This window comes from Leptodactylus fuscus, chromosome 10 (genome assembly GCF_031893055.1).
Source record: "Leptodactylus fuscus isolate aLepFus1 chromosome 10, aLepFus1.hap2, whole genome shotgun sequence".
NCBI lineage: Eukaryota > Metazoa > Chordata > Amphibia > Anura > Leptodactylidae > Leptodactylus > Leptodactylus fuscus.
Genome location: NC_134274.1, coordinates 44,295,531 through 44,319,418, shown reverse-complemented (window position 1 = coordinate 44,319,418; position 23,888 = coordinate 44,295,531). Strand labels below are relative to the sequence as shown.

Here is a 23,888-nt window from a genome sequence, read left to right as displayed (position 1 = left end):
AGAAGTCCTATTCATGTGAATGGGATCAGGGCTGCAGTTCTGTATAGTCCAGTGGTGACACCTGGACCTGCAGCCCTGTCCCATTCACATGACTAGGAGCAGGGCTACCTCCGACTGTATACTAAGCCTTAAACTGACTGGTGCAGGACCCTGACTGTTTTGATCACAATAACTTATTCTGTCGATGGGTCACCAGAATCAAATATCTATAGATCTTAGACAACCCTTTTATAGAAAAGCTACTGCATGGAAAACAGTCCCGTCTGTCGGTTGTTAATCCTAGAATGGCATCTGATGGAACACGCCACAAGTTTTTGTGTATTTGTACATTCTCCTACAGGGAAATTCTGTTTATGCACCCTGTATAAAATTATTTATTGCTCAGAATGTATAACACAACTACAATAGTATCAGTGCCACAGTGCAGAGGTTAATGTATATTATACACAAATGATTCCTTTCTTACCCTTTCTCTTGTCTCAAGATATAGAATACTGAGATTACTGGAATAATATCAACGTCTTTGAGATGAAAATTTGTATGTAACTCTGGTGGCCATGACTAACAACAGTGCACTTCTTTATTATAACACAGGTCATCGCCTATCACTCGTGTCACTTATCTTGAACATTTTTTTTTGTAATTCCATGCAATTATATTTCTTCATAGATTTTTTTTTATAAAACTGTATATATTTGTGATCATAAGCTTGGTATTGCAATGACTTTTTTATATTTTTATATACCTCCCCACGTGGACCCTTTCATTTTACACATGATTTTTTTTTTTTTTTAATGTAGATTTTGAGCCCCATATAGGGATCACAATGTACATTTTTCCCCCTAACAGTATGTCTTGGTAGAATGGAAGGAAATCCACACAAACATGTAGAGAACATACAAACTCCTTGCAGGATTCGAACCCAGGACTCCAGCGCTGCAAAGCTGCAAACATATGATTTGTGTCTAAATACTTGTCTGTAGCCGGCATGTGAGCCCAGATGGTTTTGCAATATTGATTCGTTGTAATAGTGTCCCCATGTAATATATTAGCTGTGCCCAGCGTCCTCTATATTACATGCATGCTATTACAAGGCTCTGCTTTCTGTGAATTGTTGGATTACAGGGCACTAGTTTTTCTCTCTGATCGCTTCTCGTGTAGGAAGGGGGCGCTTGAAGACTTGTGAGCCGTCTCACCTTTCAGCAGCCTGCTTGTAAGCATCCCCTGATCATGTTATTTCGGTGATAGACCCTGGAGAATAGACGATCACAATGAGAGTCCAGTGATCAATGGGCTGGGGTACAGAGGATGACATATGAAAGGCTGCACCTGGCTCTAGCCTCTGCTTTCTGCTCTCCACCACAGCTGATCTATGGGGGGATTTGCGGAGTCACCAAAGCAGCAAGTAGCCTGACATCAGCTGAGGGCAGTTTAACTCACTGAAATATTCATGACATGGCAATAGGAACTGCTTGCTCTTAAAGTGATCAGGCTCCTATGTCTGTGCATGTTCCTGTGTAAGCCTCAGACAAGCTGGGGTGCTGGAGATCTCCGCCTGACCTGCAAAATCCCACTTGAACCCAAGTTGCCACCGCTTGGGAGAAGCTTATTCCAGAGACCATATACCTGTGGAGCCCGCACCTGCTAATGCTGAACTCCGCTGTGTGGTACCGAGACTGTGAATGTTATTTTAGGTGTGGGAGGGAGAAGGGAGGGAGAAGAGAGGGAGAAGAGAGGGGGGGGGGGGAGCTTGCTGCTGTTCTGGTGGTGGGGGGGACTGGATCTTCTGGACTGAGGGGGGAATGAAGGATTCCTGTGGCACTCCTGAAGTTGTGCTCTGCTCTGCAAGGGATTAATAACAGACCTAGGGGAATAAAAAGCCACCCTGGAGCAAACTAACAGGACACAGCAAGTCACTACCTGCTCCCAAATACTGAGCAAGGACCCAACTCTTGAGGTACAGTAAGCCATCTTTAATTCTTTCATAAGAAACCTTTTATTTTGTCTTGGGAGACAATGCCCATTGCTTAGGTTATTGGCTGTGCTTATTCCAAGGTACCTATCCCCATAGACTGCAGCATTCATTCCGGTTCCACCTGTGCTAGAGATAACAGGGCACCACAGTATTTTGCTGCTGCCGGTATATACAAACTTTTGCACCCTGTACAGTGCACGTGTCGTGCATCTGTTGATTTCCTATATGTGACATTCTCTGTTGCTGGTGATAGATAAGGTGTGTTTTGCATATATCCTATCATTTTCTAATTTTCCATAATTATCTAAAAGGTCATGCTTATTTAATCAGGAAGAGCTGCAGAGACTCTTCTCGGGGCTGCTGATTAAATCCTATTAAATTATCGTTGTAATCTGAACTGTGGCAGAATTCTGCTGTCATTTCCATATTTAATTCTGCATCTGTGCAACAATTCTGGTTCTAGGATTTCTGTATTTCAATGGACTAAGTTTGTTTATTGCACACAAATCTACCTGGGAGTCTGAGTGGATTCCTTTTTTCTGCTGCTTACCTGCTTATTATAGGATCATGCATGTTCCATATGTGTGGGATTGTTATATGGATTTAATAAACATTATCTCCCCCGTTCTTTATCTGCCTGTAGGTGTGAAATTCATATGCTGGGTATATTCTTGTCCAAAACACGCAAAGGCAACTCATTGTCATTCATCTGATGCTATTGGAGCAGTCCCAGTGAATCATAGTGTAGTAACAGAGTGCTTTGGATTCATATAGACATCCCACACATGAACATTTGCCTTCTGAATGTGGTATCGTTCACATCTGATTTCACTATTATCTAGGTAACCCTTTCATTTCCAGCGAACATGGTGGCTGGCGCTTGTTCTGTTTGCAAACTCTGATAGTATGAGGTTTGTCATCCGCTCATTCATAAATTCTCCCAGCAGATCAACTTCTACATTGGTCATTTATTGTTGAAATCGCTATTACTTTTTATTAATGATGATTTTGTATTTTCCACAGTTAACAGTATCAATTTAGAGTTGTTGGTTATTGTTAAGACATGGTTCTGATGTAAAAGTCACTATTGATGTAACCTCACAAGTATAAACAATCAACAATATTGACTCCAAGCACCAGTGTACTGTTCACTATACAACCTCAAATTTTAAGGGACTGTGAACTTTTTTCCCCTGATTATTGGGGACATGTATTATGTATATGTAGGTGATGCCAGGGTTGGGATATATGTATTATTGTAGGTGCAGGTGATGCCAGGGATTGGTGCCCTAGACCGATGCACATTGTGTAATACATTGCATGCAGATTTGCATTATGAATATTCTGAACCAGGCACATTTAGGCTCCATAGATCTGGTGTGGCATGGTAACGCATCCCTTCACATGGATAAATGTTACTATAGACAAAAGGTGCAAGTATTAGAATGTACATCTAGTAGTCAGATATATGCTGTTGTATTTAAAATGTTGCATATATATGGCATAGAGTTAAATGTCTAATTAAGATGATGTCAAACTGGATAGTGTACAGTCGTATTGTAATACTGATCATTTAAAGGAACAGGCTCTTATAATTTGTGTGGTATGTTACAAAGTCTTGTAGTAACTCCTTAATCCCTGCATGTGTCACTGTTGCCATTACTGTCTGTAGCAATTCTTACCCATGGCCTTAATTCACATGGCAGTCTATAAACTAAACATTTCCATTTTTTTTTTTTTTGTACATGTGATTTGCGCTCCATGCACAAGACTATGTCAGTGTGAAAGCCAATGGCTGGCACAGTGACCCATTCATTTCACATGGCCCCTTGTATATTACAGTCCATGTCCAGGGATACAAAACTCAGAACAGGTCCAATTCCTGTCTGTTGGGCAGCCAAGGCTCATTCTTTGAAATGTATGGGTCTGTGGAGCGCATGGACGATAAACACACATCATCAATGACACGTTGTTTTTTTTTTTTTTTTTTTTTTTTTCTTCATGGACCTGGACATGTGCATCTTTCTGTAAATGACTTTGCAATTATCTATTGTGTGTGTGTGTATACAGTATTCAGACTTTGCTATGCACCTTGCATCATGTCAGCCCCAGTACCTACAATGTCCTATCACCTGAGTGTCTTACACCGGTGTAGCTGAGTCAGTCCAGTCCTCTTTCCCTGGATGTGTAAAGTTGTGCGCTGTGACCGTCGCAGATTACACATATCGCAGCATAAAATCCTCCTTCAGTTTGGCGTTAATGACTTTCTTCTTCTGTATATTCCACCTTTAGTGACAACCGTACTCCAGATGTTTTCCTAAATGTAAAATAAGGACGTGTTAATGTAAAAGGTGTTGGTTACATCTTGTAGATTTTTATAGTTTTTCTGCAGAACAGTTACAAGTCTGAGAGTCACAGCTGTCAGTCACATCCTGTTCACATTAACATCTTCACTGCGAGAGATGGGAGTGAATTGAATGACTTTTGTAAGAAAGTTTTGTTAGCCGTGTTTGATAATGGCATGACCTGGGCAAGTGCTGCTGTAGGCTGAAGCTCCACATTGCGAACGTGTTTTTGCAGAAGCGGACACGCCGTAGCCAAAAAATATTAAGTCTTTCAATACCTGCAAAGTAAATGGGATTCTGGCTAATGTCATCCACACATCGCAGATAAAAAAGCTGAATTTTTCAAAAACGCCCATGTTCTTGAAAATTGCAGTACATTACTAATATGGAAACCGCCGGCGTTTCTGCAGGTATAATAATGACAAATAGTCTGCAGAGAAAAAACTCTTCAAGAACACAATGAAAAACAGTGTTTTTTTTTTTTTTTTTTTTTTTTCTTTTTCTCTGTGTTTTTTTTTTTTTTTTGTTTACTGCATTTCACTACATGGGGCCTTAGCTTTATAGACTGGGGCCCCACATTGCAAAAATGTAGCCTTTGGCAGCGGCTGAAATGCTTCGACTTCTTCAATTGTTCAATTATACCCAAATGTTGGCATTTTCTTTATAGGTATAATAGAGGCAGAAAGTCTGTAGCATTTTTTTAGTGTGCTGAGGCTAAGGCCCCACTTGGTGTCCTGCTGCAAAAAGCGGTACGGAAAAAAACCACGGCAGCAATGCGTCACGGTTCTTCACGTAGCACTTCAGACAAAGTTTGCAGAGGTTTCTTCTGCAAACTTTGTTATATCTATATTGAAACCGTTGGCATTTCTGCAGTTATAATTGACATGCTGTGATTTCCAAAACCGTTGAGTGGCCGCACCGCCGTGCCGTGTGTGTGTGTTGTTTTTTTTTTTCTCTATGTAGATTGTGAGCCTTCCTATCAGTATGTCTTTGTAGTATGGGAGAAAATCCACGCAAACAGGGGAAGAACATACAAACTCCTTGCAGATGTTGTTCCTGGTGGGATTCGAACCCAGGACTCCAGCGCTGTAAGGCTGCAGTGCTAACCACTGAGCCACCATGTTGCCCCTCGCACTGCGGTTTTTACCGCAAAGTGGTGATTGGATTCACTAGAATCTGATTTACTTTACAGTGACTGTATAACGCCACGATTGTTACCACCGCGTGCAAATCAGAGCGTTTACGCCCTGTGGGGCCCCAGCTTAAAGTGGTTTTCTGGGGTTGGAAAGTAAATCTGGCGAAAGGTAAGCTTCAGTGCCGCTGTTCTTGTGGTCCACGTTTTTCTGAAAATAAGTGTACTGTTAGCATTGTTTCTCTAGCTCCAGCGTTGGGGTCCATTCCCATGATGTAATGCAGCGCTGATTCTGACACTTAAACTCGTGTGGGAGTCAGCGCTGCAAAACAGAATCCCATTGATTAGAATGTGTTACGCGCACTAAACGGAACCCATTGAAGTCAATGGGATTCTGTTTTGCATTGCTGACTCTGACACGAGTTTACGTGTCAGAATCAATGCCGTGTTACATCCTGGGAACGGACCATTATTGAACAATCGGTGCAGTTAATTTTGGTGCCTGATATGCTACTTAAGTTTAGTGTTCGGTGGAGCTGGCAGCTTCTAACTTCCCACCTGACAGTAGACACCGATTTAGAATACCGGCTGCTAAAACTAACTGCACTGATTGCTCAAGAATGTTGGTGGCTACAGAAAAAATACCAACAGAACTGGAGCCAGGTCTAGATGGCAGAGACCTTATGTACGTGACCATATTACAAATGCCTAAAACATTCAGCACCCATACAAATGTATAGGCACAAGACTTTATACTGACGTGTTTTGCTCACGGATTCCTGTTTCATAATGAAGGTGTTCTCTTCTAGCAAAAATACAAAATTACAGCAAAAGTTTTGTTCACGTTTTCTTGTACTGTTAAGATCTACATCGGTGAACTTTTGTCTCAAATAACGGAGCAATATATTATATGGTTTGTTTTTACACAGTCCAGTCACATTAATGTGACCACATGTCAAAATCCAGAATAACCACCTTTCACAGAGCGGACCACTGCGAGACGTGCAGGAAGAGAGGGGATGTTGTGATGATGGTCACTGGGATATTGAGCCATGCCGACTCCAGTGCCGTGTCCAGCTGCGCTAGGTTATGCGGGTTGAGCATGAATGGCGCAAATAACCCAATCGAGGTGGTGCCACAGATTCTCGATTGGGTTCAAGTCTGGAGAATTTGCTGGCCCAAGAGAGTACGGTAAAGTCATCCTGGTGCTCCTCGAACCGCGGACATGCACTGCGAGCTTTATGACACGTCACATTGTCCTGCCATCATCCTGAGGAATAACAATTTGCATGTAGGGGTGAATATGGTCCACAAGGATAGATGCATACTTGTGTTGATCCGTCATGCCTTCCACAATGATGAGTGCACCCAGATGGCTGATGACACATGCTCCTCAATATTCTATCTGTAGTCTAAAATGGCATGGGTGAGGTGGTCATCCCCTTCCCTTAAGGGCTAGTTCACATGGGGGAAAAATGATCAGGATTTTGATGCGGAATCCGTGTCAAAATCCTGCCGCCTCTCATTGATATCATTTCGTTTTTCCGCGAGCCGTTTGTTCCCGTCCTCTTACCATGATCTGCTTTGCGTTCACATCTTGGGCTCTGTTTGTATACGTTATTATTCTACATGAAATGTATACAAGAGAGAGAATTAATGTCTACTGTAATGTTCCTATAGATTAATACATATGTGCTACAACTAACTATATATTAGATCCATCAAAAACTATATGGGTTCAAACTGCTTTTTTTTTTTTTTTTTTTTTTTTTTTTTTTTCCAGGGCATAGAATATTTTAAAACCTGTATCCGACTTGGTAATAGGTTAGACTGTAACTAGCCTATTTGTTAATTTATATTATTAATATTTCATGTTGTCCACATAGTTTGATTTGGAATCAGAAAGAAAATTGCCTGAATTCTGCTTTCCTCTGTTTATTTTATAAGGGAATCTGTCCCTTTAGTTAATTCAGTTTCCTCATCTTAGGAATTTGATATTCTCAGGATATGCCATAAATGTCTTAATAATGCAGGTTCCATCTCTAGGATCATATATATATATATATATATATATATATATATATATATATATATATATATATATATATATATCTATATATATATCTATATATATCTATATATATATATATATATATATATATATATATATATATATATATATATATATCGAAAAAGGGCTCAGACACCCCATCCCGGGGCTGATATGAATTGAGAAGTGATCGTGCATGCTCACTTTTTCTCAATTCATTTCTGTGTTAGTTCCAAAAAACAGAGCACATGTGCATAGGCAGTACAGCATGTTCTAGATGTGTGTGCTACCAACTTCACACTGCCATAGCAAAATATGATCCTCTCATCTACCGCCTGATCGATTGTTGCTTTGACATTCTATTGAAAGGGGTACTTGGATGCGACGTCCATCATTCTGTGTCATTTCACATGAAGGCTTTAAACCAAATCGGTGTTGTTGTGAGCAAATCAGTCCTTGGTGGCTTGAACGAGTATGGCTACTTGAGAGCTTTGTTTGTAACTAAGGTTTGATCCGATCTTGAGATTTCAGGATCATTTTTAAAAACAGATTTTCGATCTGGCTTGTTGGGGATCTGATCTTTCCCACGATGATCGGCCAGTAGCTAAGCATTGTGGGAAATAACCTCCGACCTCAATCCCGCCGGAAAAGATCGGGATCGGAATTCCAATCGCGAAACTTACTCAATCGCCGTTCGTAATCCGATCGCACAACCCTATTTGTAACAGATTGCCACCTGTAAGTGTTTCTCCCCCCTTACTGTACATTTAAACCTTTTCTCATGAGGGAAAGCAATTAATTAAGGTTATGTCATTACATTTCTTATATATATGCGATACCTTTCTCTAACTTTGTTTGCATGGTATGATGGTAGGTGATCCATCACTTACCTAATGAGCCACATCATCTGAATAAATAAACAAGACTCTTCTTAAAAGCAAAGTTTCTCAGATCCCTGCTCGGCTTTCAGTCTAAAGGAAAAACATTAGTCTAATCGTTGTTGGTTATAATGGGCATCTATTAGTTTCCTAAGCTTATCTCTTATAATCCTCACTATCATTTATTTCTAATGGTGGAAAGCAACCACTAGATTTATTAGGTTTACTCAAGCTGATATTGACAGGGTTTAGCCATGCAGAAAATGGACCTGGACGATACAAGGGAAATGGTCTTGGTCTATTTTATTCCTATCAGTTCTTTATCTATTAATTTCCTTGAGATAAATTCTTTTGTTTTACTTTCTGTAACCGTCCTTAAATGTCAATAAGGAAATACAGTAGTAATGTCTAGAAACTTTTGTGGTTCTGACTTGTCTCCTAAGACAACTCCTTTTTCATGTAAGCCATGTCGCCTCATACTTTAATCAAACTATCATTTGAGAGACATTTCAGGGTACCTATACGATTACAGTGCCTTGCAAAAGTATTCATACCCCTTGAACTTTTTCTCTTTTTGTCACCTTAAAGGGATCCCATCATTAAAATGCATTATTATATATATATATATATATATATATAATTTTTTTTTTTTTTTGTGACACGTAGGAATAGCCTTAAGAAAGGCTTTTCTTCTCCTAGCTTTAAATGACTTCTTGGTGCCGCCGTTTGGTAGAAATCCCAGTTTTCGTCAGTATGCAAATGAGTTCTCACGCAGCATTGGGGGCGGACCCCAGCGCTCAAACAGCACTAGCGGCATCCCCAATGCTGCGAGAGAACTCTCCAGCGCAGCCTCCATCTTCTTCAGGAATGCCCTCTTTACAAGTTTTCTTCTGGTGCTGGGGGTCAAACTTCTAGGCCTCAGGCAGAGCAGACTGCACATGCCCACAGGCCACAAGAAAATGGCCGCTTACTTACTAAGAAGATGCGTGAAGAGGCCGTTTCTGAAGAAGGAGGCTGCACCGGAGAGTTCTCTCGCAGCATTGGGGAAGCCCCCAGGGCTGTTTGAGCGCTGGCGCCCGCCCTCAGTGCTGCGAGAGAACGAATTTGCATACCGAAGAAAACCGGGATTTATCCCTAAGGGCAGCGCCAAGGAGACATCTAAAGGTAGGAGAAGAATAGTCTTTCTTAAGGATATTCCAATGTGTTAGTCACAAAAAATTGCGTTTTAATGCTAGAATCCCTTTTAAAACCAGGAACTTAAATGTAGTTTATTGAAATTTTAAGGGATAGACCAACACAAAGTAGCAGATAATTGTGAAATGGGAGGAAAATGACAAATGGCTTTCAAAATTTTAATGCAATAAAACGCTGTAAAGTTTGACGTGCAAAAGTATTCAGCCCCTTTATATCAATACTTTGGCAGAGACATACCCCAAAAGACTCTACAGCTTTGCACATCTAGAGACTGGGTTTTTTGCCCATTCTTTTTTGCAAAATGACCTGCTGGCTTGGCCAGATTTGATGGAGATCGTCTGTGAGCAGCAATGTTCTGGACTTTGACTGGGCCCTTCTAACACATAAATATTCTTTGCTGTAAACCATTCCACTGTAGCTCTGGCTGTATGGTTAGGGTCATTGTCTTGCTGGAAGGTGAATCTCCTTCGCAGTCTCAAGTCTTTTGCAGCCTCTTACAGGTTTTCTTCCAGGATTGCCATGTCCTCCATCCATCTTCCCATCAACTATGACTAGCTTCTCTGTCCCTGCTAAAGAAAAGCCTCCCCACAACATGATGCTGCCACAAAAGCAAAGTCTGTTCAGGGTGATGAGCAGTGTTATTTTACCACCGCACATAGCAATTTCTGTTTAAACTTCTAGATGTAGAGCCAAAAAGTTCAACTTTGGTCTCCTGTAGATAGGTTCTCCCCCCTGAGCTGTGGATTTCTGCAGCTCCTCTAGAGAAACCATACTCTGAGCTGCTTTTCTGACCAGTAATCTCCTTGCTCAATCTGGTAGTTTAGGTAGACGGACTTGTCTTATTAGGTTTGCAGTTGAAGAATACTTTTTCCATTTTTGGATGATGGATTGAACAGTGCTCCTTTAGATCCCTGAGATATGTTTTTATAACCTAACCCTACTTTAAACTTCTCCACAACTTTATCTCTGACTGGTCTGGTGAGTTCCTTGGTATTTGTGATGCTGTTTGTTCACTAGTGTTCTCTAACAAACCATTGAGGTGTATTTATACTGAGGCTAAATTACACATAGCCGGACTCTATTAACTAAGTGGACTCCTGAGTAAAGGACACAGTTCTGCATGCTCTAATTTTAATTGCTAAATAGTGGATCATCTACTGGAGCTGAGGTGCCCTACTACAGCTCCACTCCCATTCCTTTCAGCTGTAGTAATGCCACACGACCCTTGCACAGAAAGCATCCACCTTGATTCACCCTGTTTTCATACAATAGCCTTCATCAGGAGGTGACACTTCTGTATCAGAGGCACACATTTAGGGTAATTCACACTGAGTTTTTTTGGTCAGGGTTTTGAGGCCGTATTCACCTCAAAATCCTGACCAAAAAGACGGCTCCCATTGAAATCCAAAAAACCCTGTGTGAACTTACCCTTAAATGCCTATTGTGGAATCCTCTTGTAAAGTAAGAAGCTACTGACCCATGTAACTAATTACTTCTTGGCACCTTCTTCTAACCACCAGGGTTGGAGCAATTTGTCAGGTTTCCTCTGCGGACTTAGTTTCCATTATACCTATGGGGAAACCGCCGATGTTTCCATAGGTATAACTAACATGCTGCAATTTCCATAACTGCCAGTTTTGGAAATCGCGGCATATTTGCACCGTGTTTTTTTTTCAGCAAAGTTTGCCCTGACAATAAAATGCCGTGATTGTTCCCTCGCGATGTTTACTCCTTGTGGGGCCCCAGCCTTAGGGAGCATTCACACGATGTAACACGGCATTGATTCTGACACGATAACTCGTGTCAGAATCAGCGCTGCAAAACAGAATGCCATTGCCTTCAATGGGTTTCGTTTAGCGCATGTAACACATTGAAGTCAGTGGGATTCTGTTTTGCAGCGCTGATTCTGACACGAGTTATCTTATGAAATTCTGCAAGCAGAAAAAGGAATCCATTAAAGTCAACGGGAGGCTTTTTTTTTTTTTTTCCAGCACTAAATTCAGCATCATTTTCCGAGTGAATGAACTCTTAAATTTTGCTGTATGAGCCCCACATATGCGTGAATAGCCTTTAAAAAGACTATTCAGGCACCGCTAGTCTTATTTTAAACCCCCATCCCATTTTAAAATAAAACTATAAAAACGTATGTAAATCATACCTGAACGTGCACCCTGGGTGGTGATGCACAATCCGACATCATCTTCTAGCATGCTTACGTCTTCTTTCGGCGACTCTCTCCGGTCCTGGCTCTTCCCCCGGCTTCATCTTTATCCTCTTCCGGCGGTTCAAATCCGATTAGTTGAAATCTGGCGCATGTGCAGTAGCGCTCCCTCCTGAGCTACTGCGCACACTCCAGCGCTATTTTTTTTCAATGGCAGTTCCACCTGATTGTGTGCGCAGTAGCTCCGAAGGGAGCGTTACTGTACATGCGCCAGATTTCAACCGCTGGAAGAGGACGAAGATGAAGCCGGGGAAGAGGTAGGCGTGCCAGAAGATGACGTCGGATCGTGCATCACCACCCAGGGTGCATGTTCAGGTATGATTTACCTATATGTTTTTATAGTTTTATTTTAAAACGGGACGGGGGTTTAAAATAAGATTAGCGGTGCCTGAATAGTCTTTTTAAAGGCTATTCACGCATATGTGGGGCTCATACAGCAAAATTTTGCTGATAGAGCCCCTTTAAGGGGCACCACTCTACTTATTGTATAGGGTGTAAATAGACTAGAAGCTCTCACTATTGGTATGTTACTTTGCATGGCTGGGTCGGCCTGAAGTAAGATTTGGTCAGTTTCAGTGTCTTGACTTTAATTTTGTCCCCCCCTCAACAACAAAAAAAAATCCTAGATTGAAAGCAAAAAAAAATCTCTTTAAAAACAAAGTGACAAAAAAAAACCAAAACGACCCGTCCGTTCTTTACAAAGCAGGGCTGCTTTCTGTAGACATGCCTTGCTTAGTAGTCTAGCAGTCTGAGCAGTGAATTATGTCTACTTGGGGTCTGTAAAAAGGATTCATCTTTTGGAAAGAAGCTAAAAAGAGTCAAGTGATATGTGATGAAGAGTCCAGCAGGCTATTATTTGTCTAGAAGGTATAGCGCTGGTTATAAACCTCCACTTAATGATTGATTTGTGGCCACTCGATAGAAAATGTTCTTTTTCTCCTGAAAAGCCTAGAAGTCTATTATGGCTTTTTTTTTTTTTTGGCAATTCTCTTCTTATTTTAGCGGCGTAAAATATGCAGCACACCTATTAAAACAAACAATGCCCTTCATGTCACGGCCTTTATTAAGATTCAAAGAGCTTTTACAGCCTCCCTGCAATACTATTGTGAGTGTAACCCTTAGACTATATCATGATTTTTCTTTCTCTACACAAAAACTTCACATGCAGCAATTCGTTGCATGAATCCTTTTGTAGGTTTTGAATTGGAAATTATTCTGCCACTCACTTTCCATCCACCTTCACTGCACCTTGGCTATTATTACCTAGCCAGTCAAGTCATGGAAGTATTAGTTATATAAATATTGGTCTTTTCCTCTTAACCGTTTCAGCAATGGCAAGAGATTCCTGCCACCGGGTGACGTTGCTGTGGGTCAGTCGGTTCCCAATGTTGTACTGGTCATGTACATTGGAAGTTGTGGTTGAAATTTTAAGAAGGTCGTAAAACATTTGGATCAGTCTGAAGTATGAGATGACTTGCAAGGCATACCTTCTTGTGGCTAAGGTACCAGGTAGCAAGCAGAAGTAAAAAAAATCTGCAGAGAAGAGTGACTTCCTGCTGTGGTCAAAATGCTGCATATTTGCAAAATAGTCCCTGACCTATGGTGGATTCACATAGGATGTAATTGCTACATGTGACCCTTCATTCACATCTGCGTTTGGTAATCCATTCGGGGAGTCTGCATGGGAACCTTCTGAACGGACTATCGAACGCATTTGCAAGCGGTGTGCAGTGAATGCACACAGACCCCCTAGGCTATAATGGGGTCCGTGTGCTTGCCGCGCTGCCCGCACGAATCATGCAGACAGGAAAGTAGATTGTAAACTACTTTTCACTCCACATGCTCCCCTCGGGAGATCTGGCGGCAAACACACGGACCCCATTATATGTATTATATCTATGGGGTCTGTGTGCTTGCTCTGCTCACCACTTGCAAATGCGTTCGGTGTTTCGTTCAGGGCGTCCCCATGCGGACTCCCCAAGCGGATTGACAAACGCAGATGAGAACGAGGAGTTAGCTGCTAAAGACATGCTGGTGGCTAATCCATTGCAATGTATTATAGGGACATTTCTGGAGGGATGAGATTAATGAAATTGACTGCAAAAAAAAACTACAGTGCAAAATGACTGGCATTGCATTTTTCATGCCACAGGATTGTCATAAAATGTTGTTACAACATGTAATTCCTTTCAAAACATCTTGAATACTTATAGGTAAACTTGCAGACAGGTGTGTTTTTTTTTTTTTTTTTTTTTTTTTTGGGGGGGGGGGGGGGGGTTGTAGCCGTTTGTAAGGGAGGTTGTTCCAAATATCTTGCAGAGCAAGACACATATCTTCTGTATATAGGCTTGTTTAAAGGCTTCCATCTCCTGTAATCCCAGACACTCAATGATGATTAGATCTGGTCTTTGTGGGGGCCATAGTATCACCTCCAGGAACCCCCCCCCCATAAAAGCTGGTCATCTTAAGCTAGGTCTCCAGGTTTCCACCAGTCTTGGTTCATTCCCCACCGGGGGCACAACTGTTAGTAATTCTAGCGCAATTAGGTGCGCCTTGTCGCAGATCTATGACAGTAAGGGACAGGCGTAGATTTGTGGTAAAATTAATGCCAGTTTTCTGGTGTGCAATATAGTGAATTTGGTGGACGGCCCTACTCTGCCATTGTCCAGGACGCGCCACTCATTTAGACACTGTAAGCCGATGGCTGGTCAGGTAATGGAGGGGGTGTACTTCTCACCCAGACTACTCAGGTGGATGAGATGAGAAAACTCCTGGAAGGTTTGTTCTCAGCAGACAACTTTGTCTGCTGAGCATTTTGGTAAACGCTCAGTACTGGGCTGGATTTTTAGGAATGACAGGTAATATTAGTAGTGGGACCTGTCTTTCCACCTCTCTCCAGTCCACACTTTGGGGATGTTCCGGCAGCGACTCAGCTGCAGAGAGTCTACTCGTCAAAGAGGCTTAAGAAGTCAGCTCCAGCAGCAACACTTTAGCAAAGCTTGGCTGGAGTGCTGACAGGTCATATTTTTGGAGCTGTGTTCTGGATGATTCTACTGGCTTTTGATTTCTGTTATTCTAGGTGAGGTAACCTATTCTGTGTTTAGTTAGAGCCTAGCCAGGCAGGTATTTATTTTTGTATTGTTTCCTTTTGTTGCTGCACTATGTTTTTTGAGTGAAAATAAACTCTACCTTTTCTTTTGGGCTAAAAGAAACTGGACTTCTGTGTCTATGCCACCCCACCTAGCAACCCCAGACCCTGACAAGACGAATACACGTGTCAGAGCGTGGCGCTTCAAAACAGATCCCATTGATTTTAATGGGTGCTGGCTTACGTGCGTAACACATTGAAATCAGTGGGTTACAAAGCCTCCAATTGATTTCAATGTGTTACATGTGTAAGCCGGCACCCATTGAAATCAAAGGGAACTGTTTTGAAGCGCCGTGCTCTGACACGTGTATATGTGTCTAAATGAGCGGCGCATTACTCCGTGAGAACGGAGCCTAAAGGTGCTGAGTGGGGCGGAGATGCATCACCGTGTGGTTTGGTGTGGGGTGTTGTGTTTTTTTTTTTTTTGGCTGCTTTCCAGGCATGTCCACTATAGAAAATCCAGGCCATAGTTAAGGTCAGGTGCCCTGAAACCACTTTCCTTTATCTCGCGGTCAGTTGTAGCATTGGTGCACCAGAGGTTTCCTGCTACTGACCTGACTTTCCCTGTAGTTGCCAGCGACCTCACGGACTCTACTTAGAACTGTTCCATTTTCACTACTTTCTTTTTTTTTTTTTTAACAGCCTAAAGACACATATTGCTCACAGTTACTAGCTTATGGTTAGAGACCAGAGCTAGCAGATAGTCAGCATAACAACAGTGTTGAATGCTTTTTGTTTAATTAGCATAAAAAAAAAACAATTCTAGTCCATCTTCTAAGAATCACAGCGATTGTATTAATGATAAGTGCAATACATCACCTGTGAATGGAATATATCACAATGAGTCTCTGATCTAAATAGATGGATGGGAGTGTCGTACTTCTTAGATCGCTTTAATTATACTTTGTGTTCTAGCCTGTGATATGGCAAAGTCACAAATTGACATGGTCATTCTTGCTTTCTAACTATTTCTGTTGTCTTTGCTTTGCTGGCAGATTTGCTATTGTGTAGAGTCCTGTTCTGTCTTGGGAGCATATAATATTGTGTAGGAGCCACTAGGAATAGTATCGGAAAATTCCGCAAAGCTGCTGAATCGAACATTTGAAAAATTCGCTGATCTCTAGTAATAAATAGAGATGAGCGAGTAGTATTCAATCGAATACCTCGATGCCATAGGAATGCGTGTAAGCGGCCGAACACCAAGGGGTTAAGCGCATCAAATATTCATTGTGTTAAACCCCTTTGTGATCGGCCGCTTACACGCATTCCTATGGCAGTGAGGTATTCGATCGAATACTACTCGCTCAACACTAGTAATAATCTTTAGCAATTACACAGATTACAGTTGAAAAATGGCCAAGTTGGGATACTGGCCACTTATTTTTGCAAGTGTGGGGGGAGCGGGGGAAGCTAAAGTTTTATTTCAAGTGTCAGTAGAACAAGACAAAAGGTAGCATGTTTAGAGGAACAGAACAGGGACAAAAAGAGATCTGTTCTAGAGTTGGGTAGTAACAAGGCTATCCATAATGCCTTAGTCATTCATACGATATGTAAATTTCTGTGACGGACGTTATTGTAACAGCCGTTTGAGAACATAATGGGAGGACTTTAGCAATCCCTCTCTGACATAGAAGAGGGATATTCTGGTGAACGTTTTGGTGCAAGGCTTCTTTCTTTCTGCAGTGCTTTTTGGCTGTGGCTCTGTGTGGCTCTAAATTAAAAAAAAAAAAAAAAAATTAAATAATTCTTATACACCAATTTAATATTGCCTATGATGTACTGGGACCCTGGAAAGTAATTGTGGCAGAATTGGTACTACTATTGTACAACTTTCTTACAGGCTTTGTTTTTGTTCACTGTGCAGTGACAATGACGTCACCTGTATTATGTTGGTATGGTTATGACTATAACAAATTGATACCATGTTCTGCTTTGGACATAATTCAGTTAAAATCTACCTAAACTTTCCTGGCTTGCTAAATGTTGTACTTTTGTGCATCTTGGTGTGATTTGCTGACTCCTTTACTTTCTATTTTTAGTCCTAAAGAACCAATAAAAGTTGTGTTTTATTACGTACACCAGTGACCTTCTCGGTGATAATCCTACTAGTATAGGTTTGTATGTCATCCCCGCGGGTGGGTTGCATTTTTCTTGTTCAGTGAAAGGCCACATTTTTTTTTTTTTCTGTGTTTTCTATGAATGTGACGAACCTCATTGTGAAATCAGAGGTACAAGATCAGTGTATAGAAGTCTTCAAGGAACGTATGGTGTCCCACTATAACTGAGCCCTATACAGAATTTTGCTGTAGAGCTTGAAGTGTGGAAGTCTTTGATCCTGATAGAGCTGAACCTGAATATTTTAATATTGGCATTTTGTCCTCCTTGAGGGTCTTTTATGTGTTGTACATAAATCACGTACTTTAGAGCTGTCCACCATTGTTTGTTGGCCATCTGCTTGGCTGTTTCGTAAGGCGCATCTGGTAAGGGGAAGAGACTATTGACGTCGCTTTAACTATAACTTATCTGTCTGGATTTCATTACTGTAGACTTGCAAATAGTCGGATCTGCCATTTTTCTTTCTATTTTAACTGTTAATGTGTCTCCATTAGCAGACGCGAGTAATGCTATGATGAGGGTATGTGGGCGTCTATCAGGAAGGGTTAACCTTTGCAGCGTCCTCTGTACACGCGCTTCTCCCTAGTTGCTTTGTCTTACACTGACATTTCAGATTAATAAATATTTATTTGTTGGTGTGAAGTAATCACAGCTGGATGTGCGACTAAACATACTCATTTAGCAAACAGTAAGTAACACAATAATAGCTGCTCTTTTTTTCCCTCTTCTAAGCATTTATAGAAATAAATTTCCCTTGTCAAACAACGCAGCAACCTGCAAATTTCACATTGGATGGTTTAGATGCATTTGAGTCGTTCAGGGGCATTTGCCGTTTAGAAATCTTACAATATGAACCGGTAGGAATTATGCCAATATTAAACCATTTCACAGTCTAATGCTTCCCCAGTATGTACATATGGTGACAGGGTTGTTGGGAATATGACAAGTGTTTGCTAATTTTACAAGATTGTGCTGTATTGGACTTGGTGTATTGTTGTCTTGGAAATAGGATATTAAGCAGACCGCCTGGTCTAGTGGGATATATTTTTCATTACATGATCAGAATGGGTTCAAAATAAAATGACCATTAGTTAACCCACCAATTCTTACTACTGCACTACTGGTTCTTACCAGGCCACCTATGGCGCCAACTTGACAAAGGTGAAAACATCAGGTGATGCGAACTATGCTACCTACTGGCCGAGAGCGTTTAGTGACTGAGGTTATATTTCTTGCATGTGCAGAGAGGTAGCTATTCTGACCGTTTGCTAATAACATTTACTAATATTGTGTTATGAAAGTTGTGTTCTGCTATATCTCAGGTTTTCAGTAAGGGTAAGTTCACACATAGTTTTTCTGGACTGGAACCTGAGGCGGAGGCCCACTCAGGTTCCGGACCAAAAGCTGGGTACCCGCAACCGAAAGCCGGTGCACTGCATCAGCATCCAGCCACTCACTCCACTCCGAATTAGGCCCAATGAATGGGCCTAGTCCGGAGGAGGGAGTGTCTTCAGACCAAATCGCGAGGCGACTCGGCCTGAAGAATGAACATGTCACTTCTTTGAGCAGCTCCAATTGATTTCAATGGGAGCCTTCTTTTTGCTTATTTATATTTCTTATTCCATATAAATGGCCTATGATGTCACTTTTCAGCCTCTGATAAACGGCACATCGCTATACATACATCCCTACCTGTAGTCTACATCATTCCAAGGATGTGTACACACATGGTTAAAGGGATTCTACCCAGTGGCGTAACTAGGAATGGCGGGGCCCCGTGGCGAACTTTTGACATGGGGCCCCCCCACCGACACCGACGTCAAAGACCTCGACCGGCCCCCTCCTCCGCACTTAGTGGCCCCTGCACACAGTGTTTTGTCCCTTACTGGCCCCTGCGCACAGTATTATGTCCCACTGTGGACACCCATAAACAATTATTATACTCTGAGATCTTTTCAGACCCCAGAGTATAATAATCGGAGACCCGGGGGAATAAAAACATAAAAAATTACTGTTTCTTACCTGTCCCCGGCTCCTACGCTGTCTTCATCGCTGCCGTCCTTCTGAAATAACGTCAGACGTAACCTGACCCGGGACACTGGCCGGGTTCATGTGACGTCAGAGACGTTAGGAAGGAGGCCTGGCAGGATCGTGGAGAGGTAAGTAACAGTGTTTTTATGTTCCCTTACCTCTCCCAGTCCGCCGATCATTATACTTGGAGGGGGAGGGGGGGGTATAATGATAGTATTTGTGGGGCCCGCGGTGTCGCTTGCCGATCCCGGCCCAGCCAGGATCGGCAAGTGAATAGGGCCCGTAACGGCCTATTAAAAAAACAAACAAAAAAAACTGCAGCGGTAGCGGCTGTCACCGGGCCCCCTAATGGCCCAGGCCCTGTGGCAGCTGCCTCTACGGTAGTTACACCTCTGATTCTACCATTAAAATACATTTATTTTATTTTTTTCTCGTTGACACGTAGGATAGCCTTAAGAAAGGCTATTCTTCTCCTACCTTTAGATGTCTTCTCCACGGTTTGGTAGAAATCCCGTTTTTTCGTCTGTATGCAAATGAGTTCTCTTGCAGCACTGGGGGCGGTCCCCAATGCTGTGAGAGAACTCTCCAGCGCCGCCTCCATCTTCAGGAACGGCCTCTTCACTGCGTCGTCTTCCGGTTCTGGCTGTCAAACTTCTAGGCCAAGGACAGAGCCGACTGCACAAGAAAATGGCTGCTTTCTTACTGTGTAAGCGGCCATTTTTTTTTCTTGTGGGCATGTGCAGTCGGCTCTGCCTGAGGCCTAGAAGTTTGACCGCCAGAACTGGAAGAAGACATGGAGAGAGGCCATTTCAGAAGATGGAGGCGGGGCTGGAGAAGACATATAAAGGTAGGAGTAGAATAGACTTTCTTAAGGCTATTCCTACATGTTAGTCACAAAAAATTGCGTTTTAATGATAGGATCCCTTTAAAATGTGGACCTCAGGTCCATTTCCATGTGAAATCTCCATTTACTGCTACAGTAATATCCTCTGGATTTTTCACTTACACTGCAGATTTGTATCTCCAGTGCATGTCAATGGGCTCTTGAAGTGCCCAACATCTTGCTTGGCTAGCAGCTGTACCCCTCAATTTGTCCATGTCACTATTCTCATGAATACCCAATTTCACTAACCTTGGATTTAGGCGTATGACCACCTTTATATTTTTATACAGCTCTTGCTTTGGATCGGCTTGTTTAACCAGCGCATTGCTGAGGCTTTAGATTCGGATCATTAATCCAGCCTTTGCATGTAACAACGTTAAACTACGCTGGGAATAGAAACAACCATTCAGATCTTTACAACCCTCTGGCTACAAAGCAGGTGATACAATATCGCTGAAGCTGTGTGTGTGATATCTGAAATGAAGGGGCCTGATAGCATTAACACCGCCATCCAAAGGGACCTTTGAAGCTTCGGCGTCTATCTGTATTCTAATGGCCTCAAAAGGAATATCCTGGCTGAAAGGTAGAGGGGGTTGTAACTCGTATAAGCTGAACACAAACCATTGTACTGCAAGACTCTGTTCTTATAGGGAACTGTATTAAGAATAGGTCTACCCATTAATGTTATTACATAATTCCTTTATGAAGATGGCTAAAGTGACACAATGCTTACAATAACAGGCACCGATAAGGTTTCATCTTAATGGGGGCTACTTACTGTGTTTTTGAGGTGACTGATACAATGAAGCGTACCTTTGAAACCACTTGAGGAACAAATAAGGAATTGGATAAATGTAAAATTTCTGAAAAGTTATGCTTGGATTAACTTGCTGAGAACCTCTACATGTCAGTCACAAGCTGTTCTATGATGATCCATTAGTAAACCACAACCTGAATGGCATTGCATTTGACATTGGGTAATATCTTCAGGTTATTGGCATTCTTCCATAACTGTGTATATACCATTTGTTTCTTCCCTTGCAGGTATATCCTTCTCCTGTTTATGGCCTGTGTCCAATGTCTTAGAGTGGCTCAGGTCACCCATAGGCTTCCATGTTTAAGGAAAAAATTCATTACTGTAGAAGTAGAGATGTGTCCAGAGAGATGATCATCTATTTTTATGGATATGGAAATTGACCTCAATTGCATCAGACGCAGTTCTGATTCATCTACATGAAGCCGAGGAAGAAAATGTCAAATGTCAAAGGGCCTGTGTTGAGCAAAGATTCCAGAGGGTAAAGAGAACCGGCGTCTGTATATAGGCATATTTGTTTTGCCCGAGATGTGCTTGCCGTCCAGCTTGCATATCCATAAAAATATGATAATCTCTGTATCGCTTTATTAGCTTGTGGCCACAAATGTATGTTTCTGGTTCTCTGTACAATGCAACTGGTTTGGGAGGCATTTTGGATCTGACAGATTCCCTTCAAGCCGACACAACTAATGGTTGGCAGCAGACACACTTGGCATATCTTTGCGATTGGATTTCACAAAACCACATTGTTTTAGAGAGCTGCAGTCCCTTCGTTGTACCGTATTTTACGGACTATAAGGCGCACTGGACTATAAGCCGCATTGCCCATAAGCGCCTTATAGTCCGTCTCGGTTCATATATAAGGCGCACCGGACTATAAACCGCAGTCCGGGACGCATTATATGTTATTGAAAGCGGCGGCAGGCAGACTTTGCCAGCGGCCGCTTAACCCCCCCCGCGTGCCAGCCGCTTCTATTGGAAGCGCTCGGCAGGCGAGGAGGGGCTCTATCAGCAAAATCATGCTGATAGAGCCCAACCGTAAAAGTTGGATTAAACTACCCCCCTGTTTTAAAATAAAAGCCTGAAACAGAATGTGAAACTTACCGAGCGGTGCAGGGTGGGCGGGCATTCAGGCCTCCTCTTCCTCCGATGTTCCGTCCTCCTCCTCCGCCGCTCGCTAACTGATAATGGCCTGGGCGCATGCGCAGTAGCCGTAGTAGAAGCATTATGATATTGGGCATGCGCCCAGGCCATTATCAGATCGCGAGCGCCGGAGGAAGTGGTCAGGACATCGGAGGAAGAGGAGGCCTGAATGCCTGCCCGCCCGCCCTGCACCGCTCGGTAAGTTTCACGTTCTGTTTCAGACCGGCGTGACAGCAGGGCTGCCGGACACTTCCCATTCATTTCTATGGGAGCCGGCATGCCAGCGCTCCCCATAGAAATGAATGGACTGCTTTTTTCCATTCATTTCTATAGGGAGCGCTCGCATGCCGGCTCCCATAGAAATGAATAGGAAGTGTCCGGCAGCCCTGCTGTAACGCCGGCGTGTACGGCTGTGATACACGCCGGCGTTCCGTAGTGTGAATGCCCCCTTACGGTGCCTTTTATGTATGTATGGAAGCGGCACGCAGACTTTGCCGCCGCTTCCATCCATATATAAGGCGCACCGGACTATAAGCCGCACTTACGATTTCTGAGGAAATCGTAGGTTTTTATGTGCGCCTTATAGTCCGGAAAATACGGTATTGCTGGAAAAAATGAATGGAGATGCATGTGGCGCCGATGGCCTCTGTCAGGTGAATACGGGCCTGACCATGTTTATAGGTGCGTGGATTTCCCAATGTACTGGAGATATTTACAGTACCTGCAAAAATAAATTTTTACAATTTTAAACGAGACTCTCAATCTTAATCTTCAATGTTTCATTGTGAATCTTTGGCTACAATTAGAATTTTGTCTTAAATGTTATCACCATCTGCAGTTGTTTAGGCATGAATTCAGCAAGGCTGGTGGAGTTCGTAGTCACCCATGATGTCTTCAGCGCCTCCTTTAGAGCATTGATGTTGCTGTGTCACATCTCTTGAACCTTGTTTTTCATTAAATTACAGCATTAGTAAGAGGAATTACCTAGCCAGCCTAAAATGTTAAAGGGATTCTACCATTAAAATCCAAAATTTTCTTTTTCTCGTTGACACATAGGAATACTGTTTATTTGCTTTGAGGCAAATAAGGCTAAGTTCCAATGCAGAGTTAAAATGCCTGGACCCCTACTTTGATGCAATTCCTTCTATTTCCAGTCTGGTCTTAATTTCTGTAAAATGGCAATCCAACTGTAAGACATATAGACGTGTATGTATATATAATGTATTGTGTTATTCAAAGACTATATTTAAAGGAAATGATATGTTTTAGTTACTCTACATAAACTTTAGTTGTACAGTAGCAATTTATGTGTCTGTGAGTGAAGGGTGTGGTCTGGGAGGACATGTATGTTCCAGCAAGGCAGCTGAAGGGTGTTTGGTAAAGGCCCACACCAGGGAGGTTAGCTGACTAATCAAGGTCTGATATAGTCTGTGTGTCAGGACTAGGAGCTGTAGCACCACACTGACAGAGCTGAGAGTTCCTGTGTGAACTGAGCCTACAAACCAGGTACTGTGCCACCGTTTGATGTATCCAGAGCGAGAGTCTGGCAGCCAGGCTCCTGTATAGTCGGGGGACATTTTCTGTTATAGTTAGTTCTCAGCCGAGAAGGCTCTTGTTTTGTTTGCTCATGCCTTTGCATAGGCAGTTTATGCACTACAAGTGAAATATACTCTGAACTTGTGTGCAACCCAGTCTGTGTCCCTGTTTCCTGCACTGCTACCAGGCATCTACCTGAGCGGTTCCCCACAGCGTCATAAAGGTTTTATCTGCAGTCTGCATTCTTACTGACACTGAACTGGTTATGGTTTTTGGCTAAAGACATGAAGGCCACTTAAGACAAATTGGATCCATGTCCCTGTTACAATTACAGTTCAAAACAGAATGGGGACTATGCAATTCATTTGACTGGGGTACAGAGTCTAAAATCTCCTCTTCTTATGGTGTGGACTTATCTGCAAA

At 42.4% G+C, this 23,888-nt stretch overlaps 1 protein-coding gene across 1 annotated transcript in view; it reads left to right on the top strand.

Moving 5' to 3' along the window:
* The first annotated feature begins 1,804 nt into the window (after positions 1-1,804).
* Positions 1,805-23,888, top strand: part of CDH23 (cadherin related 23) — an 832,275-nt gene continuing 810,191 nt past the window's right edge. The window contains exon 1 of the mRNA XM_075257430.1: positions 1,805-1,957. The gene's annotated coding sequence lies outside the window, so the exon portion shown is untranslated. The remainder of the gene's footprint in view (positions 1,958-23,888) is intronic.